The following is a 15,078-nucleotide window of genomic DNA, read 5'->3' as shown; positions in this document are numbered from 1 at the left end:
GCATTGTATGTATGCACAGTTAAGCTATTTCAATTGATTGTCCAATAATAACGTAAGAAAGAAAACTCTTTGTATCATTTGTTAGGCTTTTACAAGCCAAGACTTGTATTTGTAGTGTCAGCATGGTGGATATTATTCACTTTTGCTCCATTTTGCACTGCAATTTAAGTGGCTTTGAAGCTCAAAGCATCCCCCGAAAGGGTTTTTTAATATTACACAACGCATACTAACAAATCAAACAGTTTATATGCTGTCATACAAGCGCAAAACAAATGTATTCGCTTGTATTAAGATATGCTTCATTCACGATTTCCAGTCAAAATGTAATTGACATGTTGTGCCATCCACTAATCAACACTTTGTAATGAGCCGTTTTATTTCAAGTCCATCAGAAAGGTCTTTTGATGTGATGAATTCAGATTGCAAATGACAAGTACAAAGGAGCCAGTGCTGCTCTTTATTATGTGCACGAGTAGTAGGCTTCAAAGGGACCTGACGCAGAAACGCTCCAATTAAGCCTCACATAAAATGGAGTGGAGCATCCATGATTTCCTGCCACTCACTGACACCTATTGGTCAACACAATGAAACACAGGACAGAAGGAGAGCCCATTCAGTGCGTCTGAACTTGTCTCCAGTTTCATTTAAATCAAATGCATTATTGCTTACATTATTGCTTGTACGTACATAATATTTGATTCTCTCCTCTTTCATCTCAAACTGCTTCAAACAACAAAGCGTGTCCCGGAAAAGTGGTTAGGACTGCATGACTGTCCGTGTTTTATGTTATGTGTTGTGTTTATTATTTTACTTTATGTTAACTGTTTTGTTAAGCGCTTTGTTACAGCTGCCGCTGTTGTGAAAGCGCTATATAAATCAGCATGTATTGTATTGTATTGTATAAACTGCGGATGTTCTATTCTTACGCCGCAATGTTCAGATTCTACCTTCAAAAACAATACTTAAGTAATTTATAAATTATGGCGGACATTAGGACCATGCTTCTCACCCAGCAGGCATGTGGTAGGGGGCGTGGTTATGTCAAGAATTGTGGCACAAGTTGTAACTGTTCAGATCTACTTGTTGGCAGTCTTGGAATAAAGACGTGTTCTACAGACAATCGTGTGTGCTCCTTTCGACTGCCACAAAATAATAATATTCAGTTTTCAGAGATAGTGTTTCTACGTGAAAGTCAGGTTTCTTACGAATTAGGGTATCAAGGAAACGTTAGCGTTTCAAATAGGCCCTGAACTGGCCGGGTTTACATGGATCCTTGTACAGTATTCCAATTTGAATGAAACCGCTCCATATATAAACACTGCATCCGGGATACAAAGGCCGAATAGAGACTCGTCGGGGCACATAGAACATAACTTGACTTCCACTTTGACTAAAATTAGAATTACATCAGAATTTAATCGTGATTTTGGCTTCCCACGTTCTGAAAAACATAACCGAAAAAAACGTGTAGAAGGGCGTGGTGTTTTCGACGTTCCGAAAGAACCCTGAATGCAGCTTTTTGCTCGTGCAGCAAGCATGATTCTGCCGTCACGTGGCATCCTTTCAACTTTTGAACGACCCCCATTAGTTAAGTGCAAAAATAAATCACACAACAGAAAGGATTACACCAATTTTATATATTATATATATTTGAGCTAATGCTAAAGTCAATGTAACATCGCATTGGCGTGCTACTGGTCAGTTAGCATCAAACTACGGGAGTGATATTCTTTGAAATAAGGAATATTCACACACAAACGCTGTCGGAACGCATCCACACAGGTAACATAACAACACTTAAAGGCACATATTCTTCCCAATATGCGAAAAACGAGGTATATTTTTACAGTAGAGCTCTTTGGAGCATTTTTCTTCTTCTACTGTTCTTATCTCAATGTGTGTACTCCATGTATGCAAGACAACACACTGCCCCTCACAGGCCAATTCGCGCACACCAGGAAGCAGTACAGTATTTATTTTTATTTATTTTTAAAATTGCAATTGTAGTATATTCCTATTGGACTTTGCTCCTATTTTAAGTTGTGGTTGTTGTTTCAAATTGTAGTTCAGATTTCGTTGTTGTTTCAAATTGTAGATCAGATTTCAAGGATTAATCGAATGAATGGTTATGAGGCTATGATGCTAGTTTGGTGTAGTTGAGTTTTAGTAGTTCACTAAATATTACATTTTGAAGTCAATGATTAATCGTTTAATGATCACGATTTCAATATCAATCAAAGTAATCCTCATAATAATTTCGTTCCGTAATCACCCAGCCCTTGTGCACTTGATCTGACACGAATGTGCACAGTGGTTGGGAATGACTGGCTAATGGAGTGGTGGGAAAATAAATGAACTTGACCTGAAGCTGACCTGAACATAGAACCCTTTCCTTGTGGTTGATGGCCTCCTGTCTCTGAGTGAGAAATGGGTCAAACTAGTGGTCACACAAACAATTGCACACATACATATGTGATGGCGGTGCATGCAGCAAAGGCAAAATCTTTGTAAACAAACAGATTGAGAGTGAGCGTCAGCCTTTCATTTCTGAGCACAATAGCAGTTGTCTCCCGAGCCCAAACAGTTTAAAAGTAATTACTAGTGTTTTCTCCCCAGAAAGGTGATTACTCCGCCACACTTGGCCGCCGTTGTCGCCGGCCGTGCACTCGCGCTCTTCAAACTGACAAAGGAGGTGAGAGAAAAATGCTTTCAAGAATTTAAAAGTGCTTTTTTTTAACAAGCTTCTTTTGGGAGATTAACTTGCAATGAGGTCTACCTGCCTCTGACTGACACATTCCCTCTCTGCATTCACGGTGAAAGGCCACAAAGAGGAGGCACAGCTGCATGAAAGCGAATGGTGAATGGCTATACTCACTACAAAAGACAACAAACCTCAAGCGTAAGGAAATAATGTTGTTTTCTTTTCTTTTTTCTTTAATGTGAGGCTTCCATTCACCGCCAAGGTCATTCCTTCTTTTTTGAGCAGACACTCCAGTCCACAAGGCCTCAATCTAATTATTTTAGGACGTAGGTGGCATGTTATGCTGCCAAAAACGGACCACTACTTACCACTTTAATTCAGTCATTCCATTTGACTGCTCCTGCTTGCCTTCCTTTCCTTTTTTCAATGGACATCACACAGGCGGGAGGCCCCTTTAGTGTATGTAGCCTTGGACTCCGTTTTTACATATAAATCATACATATGTCACGTACCGCTGGGGTAAGTTTATAGTTTAGGGCAGTGATTCCCAACCTTTACTGAACCAAGTCACATATTTTGAGTTTGAAATATCGCACGACACAACACCAAATGAAATTGTCACAAAAACAGGATACATATGTCAATTTCATCCTTGTTGCCATCTAATAGAAGATGATATTTTTGTTCTTTCTGTCACTATAAATTGCTGGCATAGATAGATGGACAAAGATATGTTATTCGGTATTAATAAATACATTTCCCACCAATTCAGTAAAATTTAATAATTTCCCATGGAACACCTTTAGAGCTCTCACGGCACAGTAATGTGAGCCGACACACTAGGTTAGGGGACATTCAAACTGATGTGAAATAGAAGTAGCACACACCCCCAACCATTAAAAACACCCAATCAACCCAAAATCCAATTCAGCTGGTCTAGTAGGCTTTCCCTCCCCACAGTTTTGTAGTAACATCCTACAGCACAAGTCTTCAGAGAACTTGTACAGCATCAGAGGGAATCTCATTTCTCAAAAGTGAAGGGTGCACTTCCAAGGTGTTAAATCTAAAATATGTCCAGTGTTCACAGTCATCACCAAGTGGAGAAACAACAGGCTGCTAAGAGGCCAACAAAAACATTGAAGGAGCTGCAGAAATTGCTGGCAAGTACCTGCTCTTTCGTAAATACGTGCGCTGACTTTAACATGAATTCATTTTTTGTTTTCTTACAATTTGAGTTGGTTATAAGTCAAATTAATGATGGTTTTACACCACAAATTTGAACAGGGGTGTGTAGACTTTATGTCCACTGTATGGTGTTAAATTATCAAATTTTTCCATACCATTTTGCCAAACAACCATCTGCGTGCATTCGTACCGACTTTATTGGTGAATTGTGGAACCCAAACCATTCACCATCAAAGGCAGATTAGACCGCAGACACCCCTCCAACTGCACTGGCCCCCCTCCCAATCTGATCCCATTCATTATGTCCACAGAGAGAGAAACTGCATGTGTCCTCGCTCGCCTAATGTGAAAATTGCTCATTCCTTTATTTCAGATGGGAAAGCGGGAGCTGAATGGATTTGCTTTAATATAGCAGACATGGGATACCACATACAGAGAGTGTGTGTGTGTGTGTGTGTGTGTGTGTGTGTGTGTGTGTGTGTGTGTGTGGGTGTGTGTGTGTGTGTGTAAAAGGGGGGGTTAGACTTCTTTGCTTTTTGCTCACATAGTGGAAAGGCCCTGACAGGTGTGCTTTTGTATACGGTATATGTCTATGTGAGCATTTGTGTGCTTGCAGATGTGAATTAACACAGATAGGAAGGTGTGTGTGTGTGTGTGTGTGTGTGTGTGTGTGTGTGTGTGTGTGTGTGTGTGTGCTTAGCTGCCACTCCCTGGTTGAAGCCAAAGGCCTTCTCACTTGCGCGTGCTGTGGTTTTTAGAGCAGGCCAAGATTTGATGCTGAATAACTGGAAGTAAACGCTCACAATAAAAGTGTATGTGCGCACAGTTTGAGTTGGCTTCTTTGGCATTATCTTGAATTGGGAGTGATGCCGGATTGAGTGGGAACACCAAAGCCGCTTTGGTAAGCAAAGTCCCCTTCTGCTTGTTTGATACAAATTTATTGTACGCGTGTACATGTAGTTTGATACAAGTTTATTGTGCGCGTGTACATGTAGTATGTGAAGAAGTTTTCGATTTGGAGATCACGTAAGTATCTCTTTAGATACATAGCTTGTGTGTGTGTGTGTGTGTGTGTGTGTGTGTGTGTGTGTGTGTGTGTGTGTGTGTGTGTGTGTGTGTGTGTGTTTTGGGGGATGGGAGTTAGTTATCATTTAAGATTTTATTATTTTTTTTAATTCGTTATTATTTTTTAGATTTTATTTTGAGGATCAGGGATGCATGCATTAATGTATATTGGAAGTGACAAATTGTCGCGTGCAGTATAGTGATGAGTTTTGTATTAGAAATGTGACAGTTGTTTTGAATTTAAAAAATTCATGAATGAAATGTATACATAAATGATTAATTACTTCAAGGGATCAGAGACACTCAATATGGTGTGTGTGTGTGTGTGTGTGTGTGTGTGTGTGTGTGTGTGTGTAGGTACTGTACTAGATGTACATTGCGAGAATATAATTAATATTTTCTCTATGCATCAGTATGTTTTAAAAAAATAAATTATATTATTGATAGGGATACTCTACTCTTGTATACATTAAATCAAATTATGTACATTTTTTTCATTTAGTGGACCAGAGAGGCTCAAAATGGATACAGCTTGATGTTGGAAAAGTGAAACTTTAAGTTTGTTTTAAAAAACAATATATATATTTCAGGCAGGTTTTATCTATTTCAAATGACATGTATTAAATCACATAAAATTAAATACGTTTTGTAGTTTGTGTACCAGGGATCAGACAAAACTCAATACGGACAGATTTGTATCATATATATATACAGTATTTCATTACGATTTGGTGTGGTATTATGTTGAACCTCTGTGTCGTTTTACATTTGGCCACTAGATGTCAGGGTTCGCCTTAACATCCAAAGCCTGCAACCCCCTCACCCACTCCCCGCTTCGTTCGCCCCTCAGTAGAGTGTACCTGAGGGGGGTAAACTTGCGCAATCCTCCACATGCTTTGACAGCTTCCCCAGGAAGCTCTGCTGACATTTGCCTCACTTAATGACACAAGCTAATTAATCATTAGCTGTCCCCGAGGTATTGCAGTTAGAGGGGCTTTGTCATGCCTGCGCCCAGCGGGGGGGCACCCGGCCTCGACACGTTATGTATGCATAACTGCCTCGTTTCCACGCGGCAACATCTTAATTCGCCGCCGTTTAGCTGCTTTGACTGAAGCGCGTTCTCCCTCTTTTCAGCCCTTCATCGCGGATAAAGTGTAATCTGCTCATAGATAGCGGAGCCACCTTAAGTTTCCCGTCAGCTTTCTCGTGTAATACGACGTCGAGTGTCTGTCCAAAACCCAAAGGGGTGCCCTTGGCCTCTAATGGTGTCTGCCTTACAGATCAGTGCTACTAAATACAGCGGAAGGAGTCCCCAGTTGACATGAGCTTTAACAAAATTACAAAGAAGTAAATACTGTTTTCCGATTTGGTTGGTTGACATTTCTCTAAAATTTTTGTTTTTGTCTGTGTTGCGAGCCAAAACTGGAGTTAAGACCGACTTTCAGATACTCAAGTGAAGTGGAAAAAAAAAAAGCACCAATGACGGTACTGTAAAACCCTCATCTGAAGGCAAGGAGAGACGCAGTTGCTGATGCGCTTTAATTTTGTTTATTGAACAGGACAAACAAACATACAAATAAAAAATGAAAACACTTGTAAAGAGCTCCTGAATGCAACATGTGAGCCACAGGGTAGCATCAACAAGAAAAGCTAAACAGGAGCGAGTTCGCAACGATAACATGGCATAGCTCGAGTCACCTATCAAATAATCTGTGCCAAAAAATTAACAGCCCTTTTATATTTTTTTTAGTACAAATATTTACTGCAATAAAGATTTGACAACTGCTTTCGACGTACAAAAATCATGACCTATTTCATGTCACTCAGCCTTGGCGCTGTCACATTCTTATGCAATGAATGCCGGATGCAAAAATAACGCATAAAAGGATGTGACCATTGGTGTATAACGACGCTCATTATTTCCATGTTGTAGTTTGATGTGGTTTGTTGTGTCTGAATAAAGGTGGTCGAATATTTGAAATGTGTGTGTGTGTGTGTGTGTGTGTGTGTGTGTGTATACACAAACCCGAGCTAACAAGGCCACGGAGGTCGGGAGTAATGATCCCTCATGGGGTGAAACCTTCTCCAGCTCGGCTTTGACGCCGACATGAGTAGGAAAAAAAAATAGCCTTTGTGAAATCTATGACGGAAAGGAAAGGTGCCCCCCCACCAGCTTCTCATACCGGGGACATGAGTGTTGGATGGTGCATATGTGCTGCGGGAGGGGAGGCATGGGAGGGTGGTGCTGGTTGGGGCGGGGGGCTGGGGGGCTCTCTGATGAGGGGTTGGGCAGCGGGGGGGCTTTGAAAAGTCTTCAAGGTTTTTGGGATGAAACTCAAGGTACCCTTGGGTTGCTGTGACCCCTGACACCCGCTTGCTTGCCCTCACTCTTTGTGGCGTGACGAGGAAATGGTGTGTTTGTACTGTGTGCATGGGGATCGCTTACATGTGGACATCATACAGCACACGTATGGAAAAAAATGCTCATACAAATACTGTATGTTACGTTTAGATGGCACCGGTGGGATAAATTCATTGTACATGCGGAGAGATAAAAGACACGGGCTGACATATTTTTTGCTGCACATGAGGGCGCACATGAGCACTCGTGCATACGAGTACCTTTTAGTGTACATAAATGGTGGAAAATCTTGGTCTCATTTTATTAACCCTTTCATGCACCAATAACGGTAACCTGATAACATGATAAGCTGTCCACTGTAGTAACCGCTGTCCCCGAAAGTGTTAATATCACAAAAACGTGTCATTTTTAACAGGGGTGTGTAGACTTTTTATATACGGTGTATGTGGCATAACAACTCCCTTGAGAGTATAATGAAAAAAAACTCTGCTGTACTTTTTTTAAAATCTATAAAATTAATTAAAGGCAGTAACCTATGTTTGGCCCATCAAAAATAACCCCTATAATCGAAAAGAGGTTTTTGAATTATTCCATGTCCCACATGGGCCTAATTATTGATATGCAAAGAATAATTTGCCAGCTTTGGTGACCCTGCTGTGCAAGGTATCATTTTATATCGCTTGGATACACAGAAGGAATCTTTCCTCCCGACTTTAATCACGGCTCTGGTTTCACTTCGCCATGAGTGGCCATTCTAATTGTGCAAGTCAACAAATAGAGGCAAGCGGTTTAAAAATTAATTATTCATAAACAAACACAACTTTCTCAGCGACCTTGTTGGGCAAATGTAAGAGTTGTACTTTAGTAGATTTTATATCATATTTTATTATGTATTTTTACTGTCATTTCTATTATTTTGCCCCTCAAAAGTAATTTCATTGATTGTAACACTTAAGTAGTTCGGTTCTCATTCATTTTGTCTAATTTGAACAAGAGTCTCCCTAATTTCTCAAACGGACTCATTTTGGGATTTTGAAGATATCATAGCCATTTTTTTTTACTAGATGTAGTTTATTTACAATTTATATTATTCGTAAAGAGGAATTCATTTGAAGTTTTTAGCACAGTGGTGTCTAAATATAAAAGTAGTACAGTACATGTAATTGGTGCCAAGGAAGTGTGCTAAAGTGATACATCCTGAATGAAAGCTGAGCTTTAAATTAGAATGACAGCTTTTATGTTGCATTAGGTGACTGGCCATTTTGCAGCTCTGTCTCATTCGCCCGCCTCATGCACCTGAGGCAATAGCAGATAAACTGTTCATTGAGATATCTCAACTCCTCTCAGCTCATCAGTGTGGCATTAATATGAGTCATTATACGCAGAGGATAAAGAATATATGACTACGAGTACTGTGATATTTGTTGGTAAAAGGAAAATAACACTGCAACATAATGTATGTTCAATTCAGCATTTTGTGCGTTGTGTTGTATTGTGAAGGTACTTGAGTTGAGTTCACTGCCACCATATAGCGCTCGTCTCTCAAATCTGCCCGATGCAAAGATAAATAGGCCACAATTTGTCGCAATCGCCGTCCCCACGACACACCGGGGCGTGTCTTTCCCATGGGAGCTCCATCTGCAGGCCCTAAAGTGATGGCCCCGCCCCTTCCGCTGCTTCCACCGCCGCTCGGCATCTTGAAGGCAAACATGGACCCATGCTGGGAAGCCGAGTCGGCTGAGCAAATGTACCCGACAGACGCAGCGCTTGTGCCTGGAGAACATGTTTAACAATGCACACTCAACACCTGTCCCGGATCGGCGGGGGCGGAGGAGTTGGGTCGATGGGACTAGATGATGGGAGCCCTCAGCATTTATTCTGTATCCTACTAGTGAGGCAAAATTGGGCATTCGTCTGCACACCACGAGTGAAGCACTAGATGATAACCGGTAGAAATATGTCACCAGTAGTACTAGGAAGCACACAATTGTCAACTAGTTGGAATTAAGTTTCACTGGTAACATGTAGTTGTTCTACTACTACACAGAAATGTCGTACAGAAGTGGTACAACTGTCACGGGACATCCAGCTAGTGCACGGAATTGGACGTGTACTAGTACGCTCTTTTTCATCACTTGTAAGATATTTCAGCATAGTAGAGAATAGATTTTTAAAATTCTTCTTCTGGTCTATAAATCGCTGAATGGCTTGGGTCCTGAATACATTACGCAAATATTAATTGATCGCAGACACGGGTAATTAGTGGAGCCCAGGTTCCAAAGCAAAAATGGTGAAGTGGCATTTAGCTGTTATGGACCACACAAATGGAATAAGTTACCAACAGAAGTACAAATACAGGTTAAAAACATTTTTCTCCTCAGATTTGAAGCAGTTTTAAAAATCAATTTCACTGTGTGTAATTTTAGAAAGCTACTTTTTATTTCTTCACTTTGCTTTTAATCTTTTGTTTGTAAATGCGCATAAGTAGTGTCGATGCATTTAATTTTTTTTTTTTTTTTAAACAAGGTACTTTTGTTCTCTTTGCCTTTGAATGTCTTCAGCTACTCTGTTTGTACGTTTTTAAGCGTTGTGGTTTTGCTAGCGTGAAGCACATTAAGTTGCCTGTGTATAAAATCCCCCCACCCCATTTTCCAAACCGCTTGTCCTCACTATGGATGTGCGTTATAAACAAACTTGCCTTGCCTAGAATAACAACTTGGGCGCACTCGTCGGGTGATTACAGTTCATGTTACGAGTGAGGCAAATCAGTGCGCTAATTGATAGCTACTGTATGTGCTACCAGTACTGTGAATTGATGCAATTCTACTAGTTACCATCTAGTACTTCTCAAGTTGTCCTACTAGGCTGTAGTCCAAAAAAATGTTACTAGTAAGACAAAATTGCTCCACTACGCCATAACCTAGTCATTCTACTAATGCACTTAACTGTCTAAGCAGTGAAGAGAGAGTGCATAGGAGATAATTCAGGACGCTAGAATATGGAATACCTCTCCTAACTGCTTTCCACCCGCTATGCACTCAGCTTAATTGTGTCTTCTTATGAATCCTTGTGGCTTTCTAATGGCGTCTGCTCGTTTTGGCTGCATGATGGCCATTGCGAGTGACATTCCAAGGCCTTCCCTCTATTGTTTGTTTATTGAAGGCAACTCTCCCGTCCTCCCTCCCTTGGCCTCGTCCCCTCACCGGTGTCCGAGGGTGGAGCGCTCTCCCGGAATCACGCAATTACATCTGGCACAACTCTGCATGAAGTAACGCTTTAAGATCCTTTGTGCGTCCCGCCTTTGAAGATCCGCCGCCTTCTTTCTTCAACTTTCTCCTTTTGTCCATCCCCCCCGCACCCCCCGCCTTCCTTCACCGCCCTCTGTTGTACATCCCTCACAGTCTCAACTTCCCCCGCCCTTCGCCGTACCTCGTTCAAGACACAAGACAGAATGCGATGTGTCGTCTCCCTCGCCGCACAAAGCCCCGACGCATTGGACACACCTTGGCGAGCATAAAGGCTTGACAATTGCGAGCGGGCTTGGACACGCAGAGACCGTGCTGCCAAGCCCGATAAAGACACTTCAAAAGTCGGCCTAGCGGACGTTAGTGGGCCTTCTTCTCTTTCGCTTCCCATGGAAATAAGGCGTTGCGGTGTATAAAGAACTTTGATTACCATTTTGTTAGCCCCATATAATGAAATAATACATTTTAATATTCTGCTTCAGGTCTATGAATCACTGGACGGTTTGGGTCTTGAATACATTGAGAAAATGATAATTGAATATATGAACCCAGGAGGGCTCTGAGGCCTGCAGGCTTGGGTCAATCAGGGGAGCCCAGAGTTCAAAGCAAACACGGTGAAGCAGCAATTGGGTGTTATGCCGCATGCAAATGGAGTAAGCTGCCAGTAGAAATGAAGTCAGCCCTGAGTGAATGTTTTTAAATTCAGGTTAAAAACGTTGCCCCACCCCCATACCTTTTGATTTTAAACAGTGTTAATTATTTCACAGTCCTGTCGTTTAGTAAATTTAGAAACTTTTTATTTCCCATTTATTTTTACTTTTAAATCCTTTAAATGTTTTTAAAATAGTGATAATGTGTTTTAATGTTATCAATGTAATTTAATTATTATGTCTCTACTACTGCTTTTAAATGACTTGCATTCTTCTGTTTTCAAAATCTCTGAAATTGGTTTGCATTTAAATGTTGTATTTTACCTTTAAATGTTGTTGGGTTTTGGGTTTTTTTGCCTTTAAATGTTGTTTGGTAACTATGTTGGTAACTTTTCCATGCCATGACAACGATATAAAATGTCAATAATATATATCTTTTAATTTATTTAAAAAGAAAGTGTTTTTAACTATTACACTGGTGAACTGCTAATTCTAATCCAAGATGGTTTTTTGTATCCCTAAACATATTTTTGACGTTGATTTCAGGTCATTTTTTTTAAGCACATCAGTTTTAAGATATCCTTTATTTGTCCCACAATGGGGAAATTTACATACTTTTGTGACATACTTTCATTTTTTGTTTTGAGATGTTTTTACACCTATAAAAGTTTGTCTAATACGAATTTCACTATGCGTTGTAATTCACAGCCATGACGTTTCAGAAAAAAAAAATCCGCTTATTGCTTTCATTCATAAATATTACTAAATGTACAACTATGCAATGTTACATATTATTGCATCTATATTGTTGTTATTGTTTATATGTTACTATTATGAAATTAATGAGCCAGGTTAAAAAAATGTAGCAGGCCATGGGTGGTCATACTTTGCCCGCCCCTGGTTCAGATGTTAAAAATTCTTATTCGTGTACCTTGCTTCAAGATCCCCGCCACCTCCCGACATCATAAAACATGAGTCTTCACGGGTAGCGCCCTCCTCCTTGTGAGTCTCTCGCTCTCTGCCTCTCATTGAAACAGATGGCGTTTTATGCTGGGCACAATCAGGACTATTCAGCGTCAGGCTGAGCAGGCCCTCCCCACCTGCGCTCGCAGTCCAATCGCAACCTAATGAACACATTTGGGAGCAGTTGGGAGCAGTCTGTTCCAAATTACTCCCAGTTGGAGCCCAGGCCACAGGTAACTCACCCGCATCCCTTAACTTTTTTTTTTTTTGCCTATCAAACTCTGCGCCTTCATGTCAGCCCACCCGCCTCAGCATCACATGTCTGCTTTGGAGTTCCGAGCTTCCAGTCTTAATCAAATGAAGACTGATATCGGGGTGGGGGCGTAGGGGGTGGCACCGTCAGCATTCCGACACAGCGGCCGGGGCCTGAGCACACAGCGGCAAGCGTATATGTTACATCCATGCAGGTCTGGATTGACAGCTAACGCGTCCACGTGTTGGTTCTACTGGATAGGTCTCAAAAGGGGACTTTTTGAAGATACTGCATACAGCTTACCTCCATTTATAAAGTATAACCAAAATTCTAATACAAGTGGCAGCTTGACAAACAAGTGACTTTTTTTTTTTTTTTTAAATTTTGTCCGCAACTGCCGTTGTGGAGTAAATCCATTGGCCTGGCAAATACTTTTGAACATACTTGTATGCTAGGTGCTGAAAACAGAGCATCCCCCCATAATATCACAGGGTATTGACTGGTATAAGCAGTTTTTAAGGGTTAAGCCTTCAAGTTCGTTCGAATGTATTTGCAGGTACGTTCAAGTGTATCTGTCAGTCAAAAATGTTTATGTCAATCGAACCTGCCCTGGCCCATCAGAATCAGTAGTAGTGGCTCATGTCATGTCAACTATATTACAGTAGGACTGTTTCTGTAACGAATCCGATTTCAAATTTGTACTTACAGGACTACCGAGGTGGACATTGATGATGTCTGCATTTTTCCGTCCACTGATTGATTGATGAGAGGAAAACGAATTCATAGGCAACTTTGACTCGCAAAACACATCTTAATACATTTGACAATCAGCATCCTTGACTTGTATAATATGTTGTATTTATTTTTTGTCATGTTATATGATGAATATTGATTTTAAATGTCAGATGATGAATGTGGGACGGTTTGTGCTGCCATGTTTCATTTTTTTCGTAGTATGCAATTACCGATAAAGTCATGTCATGTTATCTATTGACTCTATTCCTCCTTGACTCCCTTCTTGCCAATCACAACATATCCGCCATAAAAATAATATAATAAAATTAGAAATCCAAATTCAACTTTGTAAGCAGTGTAGTGTGGTTCTTTAAAATGTTCAGAATGTTAACCCAATTTGAATACAACCAGAGCAAAGAATGGCTATAATTAAGGTAACAGAGAACAAAACGACACAAAACTTGCATTATATAAGTCAATAAAAATAGCATCACTTTTACTCCCGGTAAGATCACTTCCTTTCATAATGAGAATTGGATTGTAATTTTCAAAATATACAAAATCCTCTTTCTGTTGCATGAAAAGATGTCAATAAACGGAATCTCGAGCAGAAATAAGCCCAGAAATGCTTCCCTGTACGGCACCACATTTTGTACACGCCAAAATGTGGCCCTATTGTTTAAACACATTAAGAAAAGGTCAATGGTCCATTTTTAGTTTGCTTTCTAGTTCAGGTATGTGAGCAGATGAGAAGTTGTTGTTTTAGGTGTACATGGCAGGCAGTTGACATCAGAAGTGTGCTGAAACCAAAGATCCCCCAACATTGCGATACATCCTCCGAAATCTCTGGGCACAAAAGACGGCAACGCAGGGTGCTTGCCCCGCCACGTCCCATCAATTGCAGCCGGCCCCCCGAAACTGCAGGCCAGCCAGCCATCCGCCCCCACGTGGGTGTCCATCACTGGATTTGACAGGAGCGCTGCCCCTTTCCACACTGTCCCTCTGGTCAATCTGCATCTCAATTGGCCTACTACTGATGAGTCAGGCCTGTTCCTTCTGCTGCATGTCAAAAAAAAACAAAACCATGAAAAAAAAAAAAAGAGCCAGGAGCCACAGAGGAAGTGCAAATATCCTCTAATGGCCTTGATCCAGATGGATGCGCCCATGACAATAGCCTGTCGTGCCTGCGGTTTGCCTGGTTTTGTCAGTGAAAATCGCAGCGGCCGCCACAATAACGCCGCAGAATTATGCATGCGGGCCAAGCACCATTGACATGTTAAGGAGAGCTGCCATTTGCCATTGTAATTAAGTTAGCTCATTCCAAGGCAAAGCGCGTGCCTTTTAAAAGGTAACCCCAAAGACAATGGGCTGCGGTGAAGAGGTAATGGATTCACTAGGTAACAATTTCTTTGGTTATTTGCTTAACACAGGCCCCCAGTCAATGCAGCTTGATGGGATTGCCTCGAGGGGGGTGTCTTGTGGATTTTCCTTTGCATCGCCCAAGAGTGACCACTGCTATGACGTCCATATGCTCGTCTTAAAGAATGAAATGAAATATTTAGCCGCTCCGATGCGAGTCGAGGTGTGCAAACATGTTCTGCCGAGGGCCGCCCACAGAAATGATTGCTAGAGCCAATTTGACTTTCTTAAGAAAAAATAGCACTTGACAGTATTATGTTGTATGAAAACATGCTGTAAAAAGAATTAAATAGAAGGTAAAAAAACAGTTAATGCATCATGAGGTCATGCTTCAATTTAATCCACATTATGCTGCTCCTTCTGCTGTGTGCACATTATACACTAGGGAGCAGTAGTGTACATGCATACATACATACATAATGTAGATTTGGTCATGAAACCCATAAAACATGGCAACGAAGCTGCAGTAATATCACAGAGCAGAAAGAATAAATGGCTGT

The 15,078-nt window shown here is 41.0% G+C and overlaps 1 long non-coding RNA gene across 1 annotated transcript in view; it reads left to right on the top strand.

Annotated features, from left to right (window-relative positions):
- The first annotated feature begins 2,742 nt into the window (after window positions 1-2,742).
- Window positions 2,743-15,078, top strand: part of LOC109511937 (uncharacterized) — a 204,860-nt gene continuing 192,524 nt past the window's right edge. Inside the window, exons 1-2 of the long non-coding RNA XR_002167416.1 lie at window positions 2,743-2,899; window positions 12,246-12,404. This is a non-coding gene — a long non-coding RNA (uncharacterized LOC109511937). The remainder of the gene's footprint in view (window positions 2,900-12,245; window positions 12,405-15,078) is intronic.

Source organism: Hippocampus comes, unplaced genomic scaffold (genome assembly GCF_001891065.2).
Source record: "Hippocampus comes isolate QL1 unplaced genomic scaffold, H_comes_QL1_v1.1 scaffold381, whole genome shotgun sequence".
NCBI classification, from domain to species: Eukaryota; Metazoa; Chordata; class Actinopteri; order Syngnathiformes; family Syngnathidae; genus Hippocampus; species Hippocampus comes.
The sequence above is the reverse complement of the archived record's forward strand: the minus strand, read 5'-3'. Positions and strand labels throughout refer to the sequence as shown.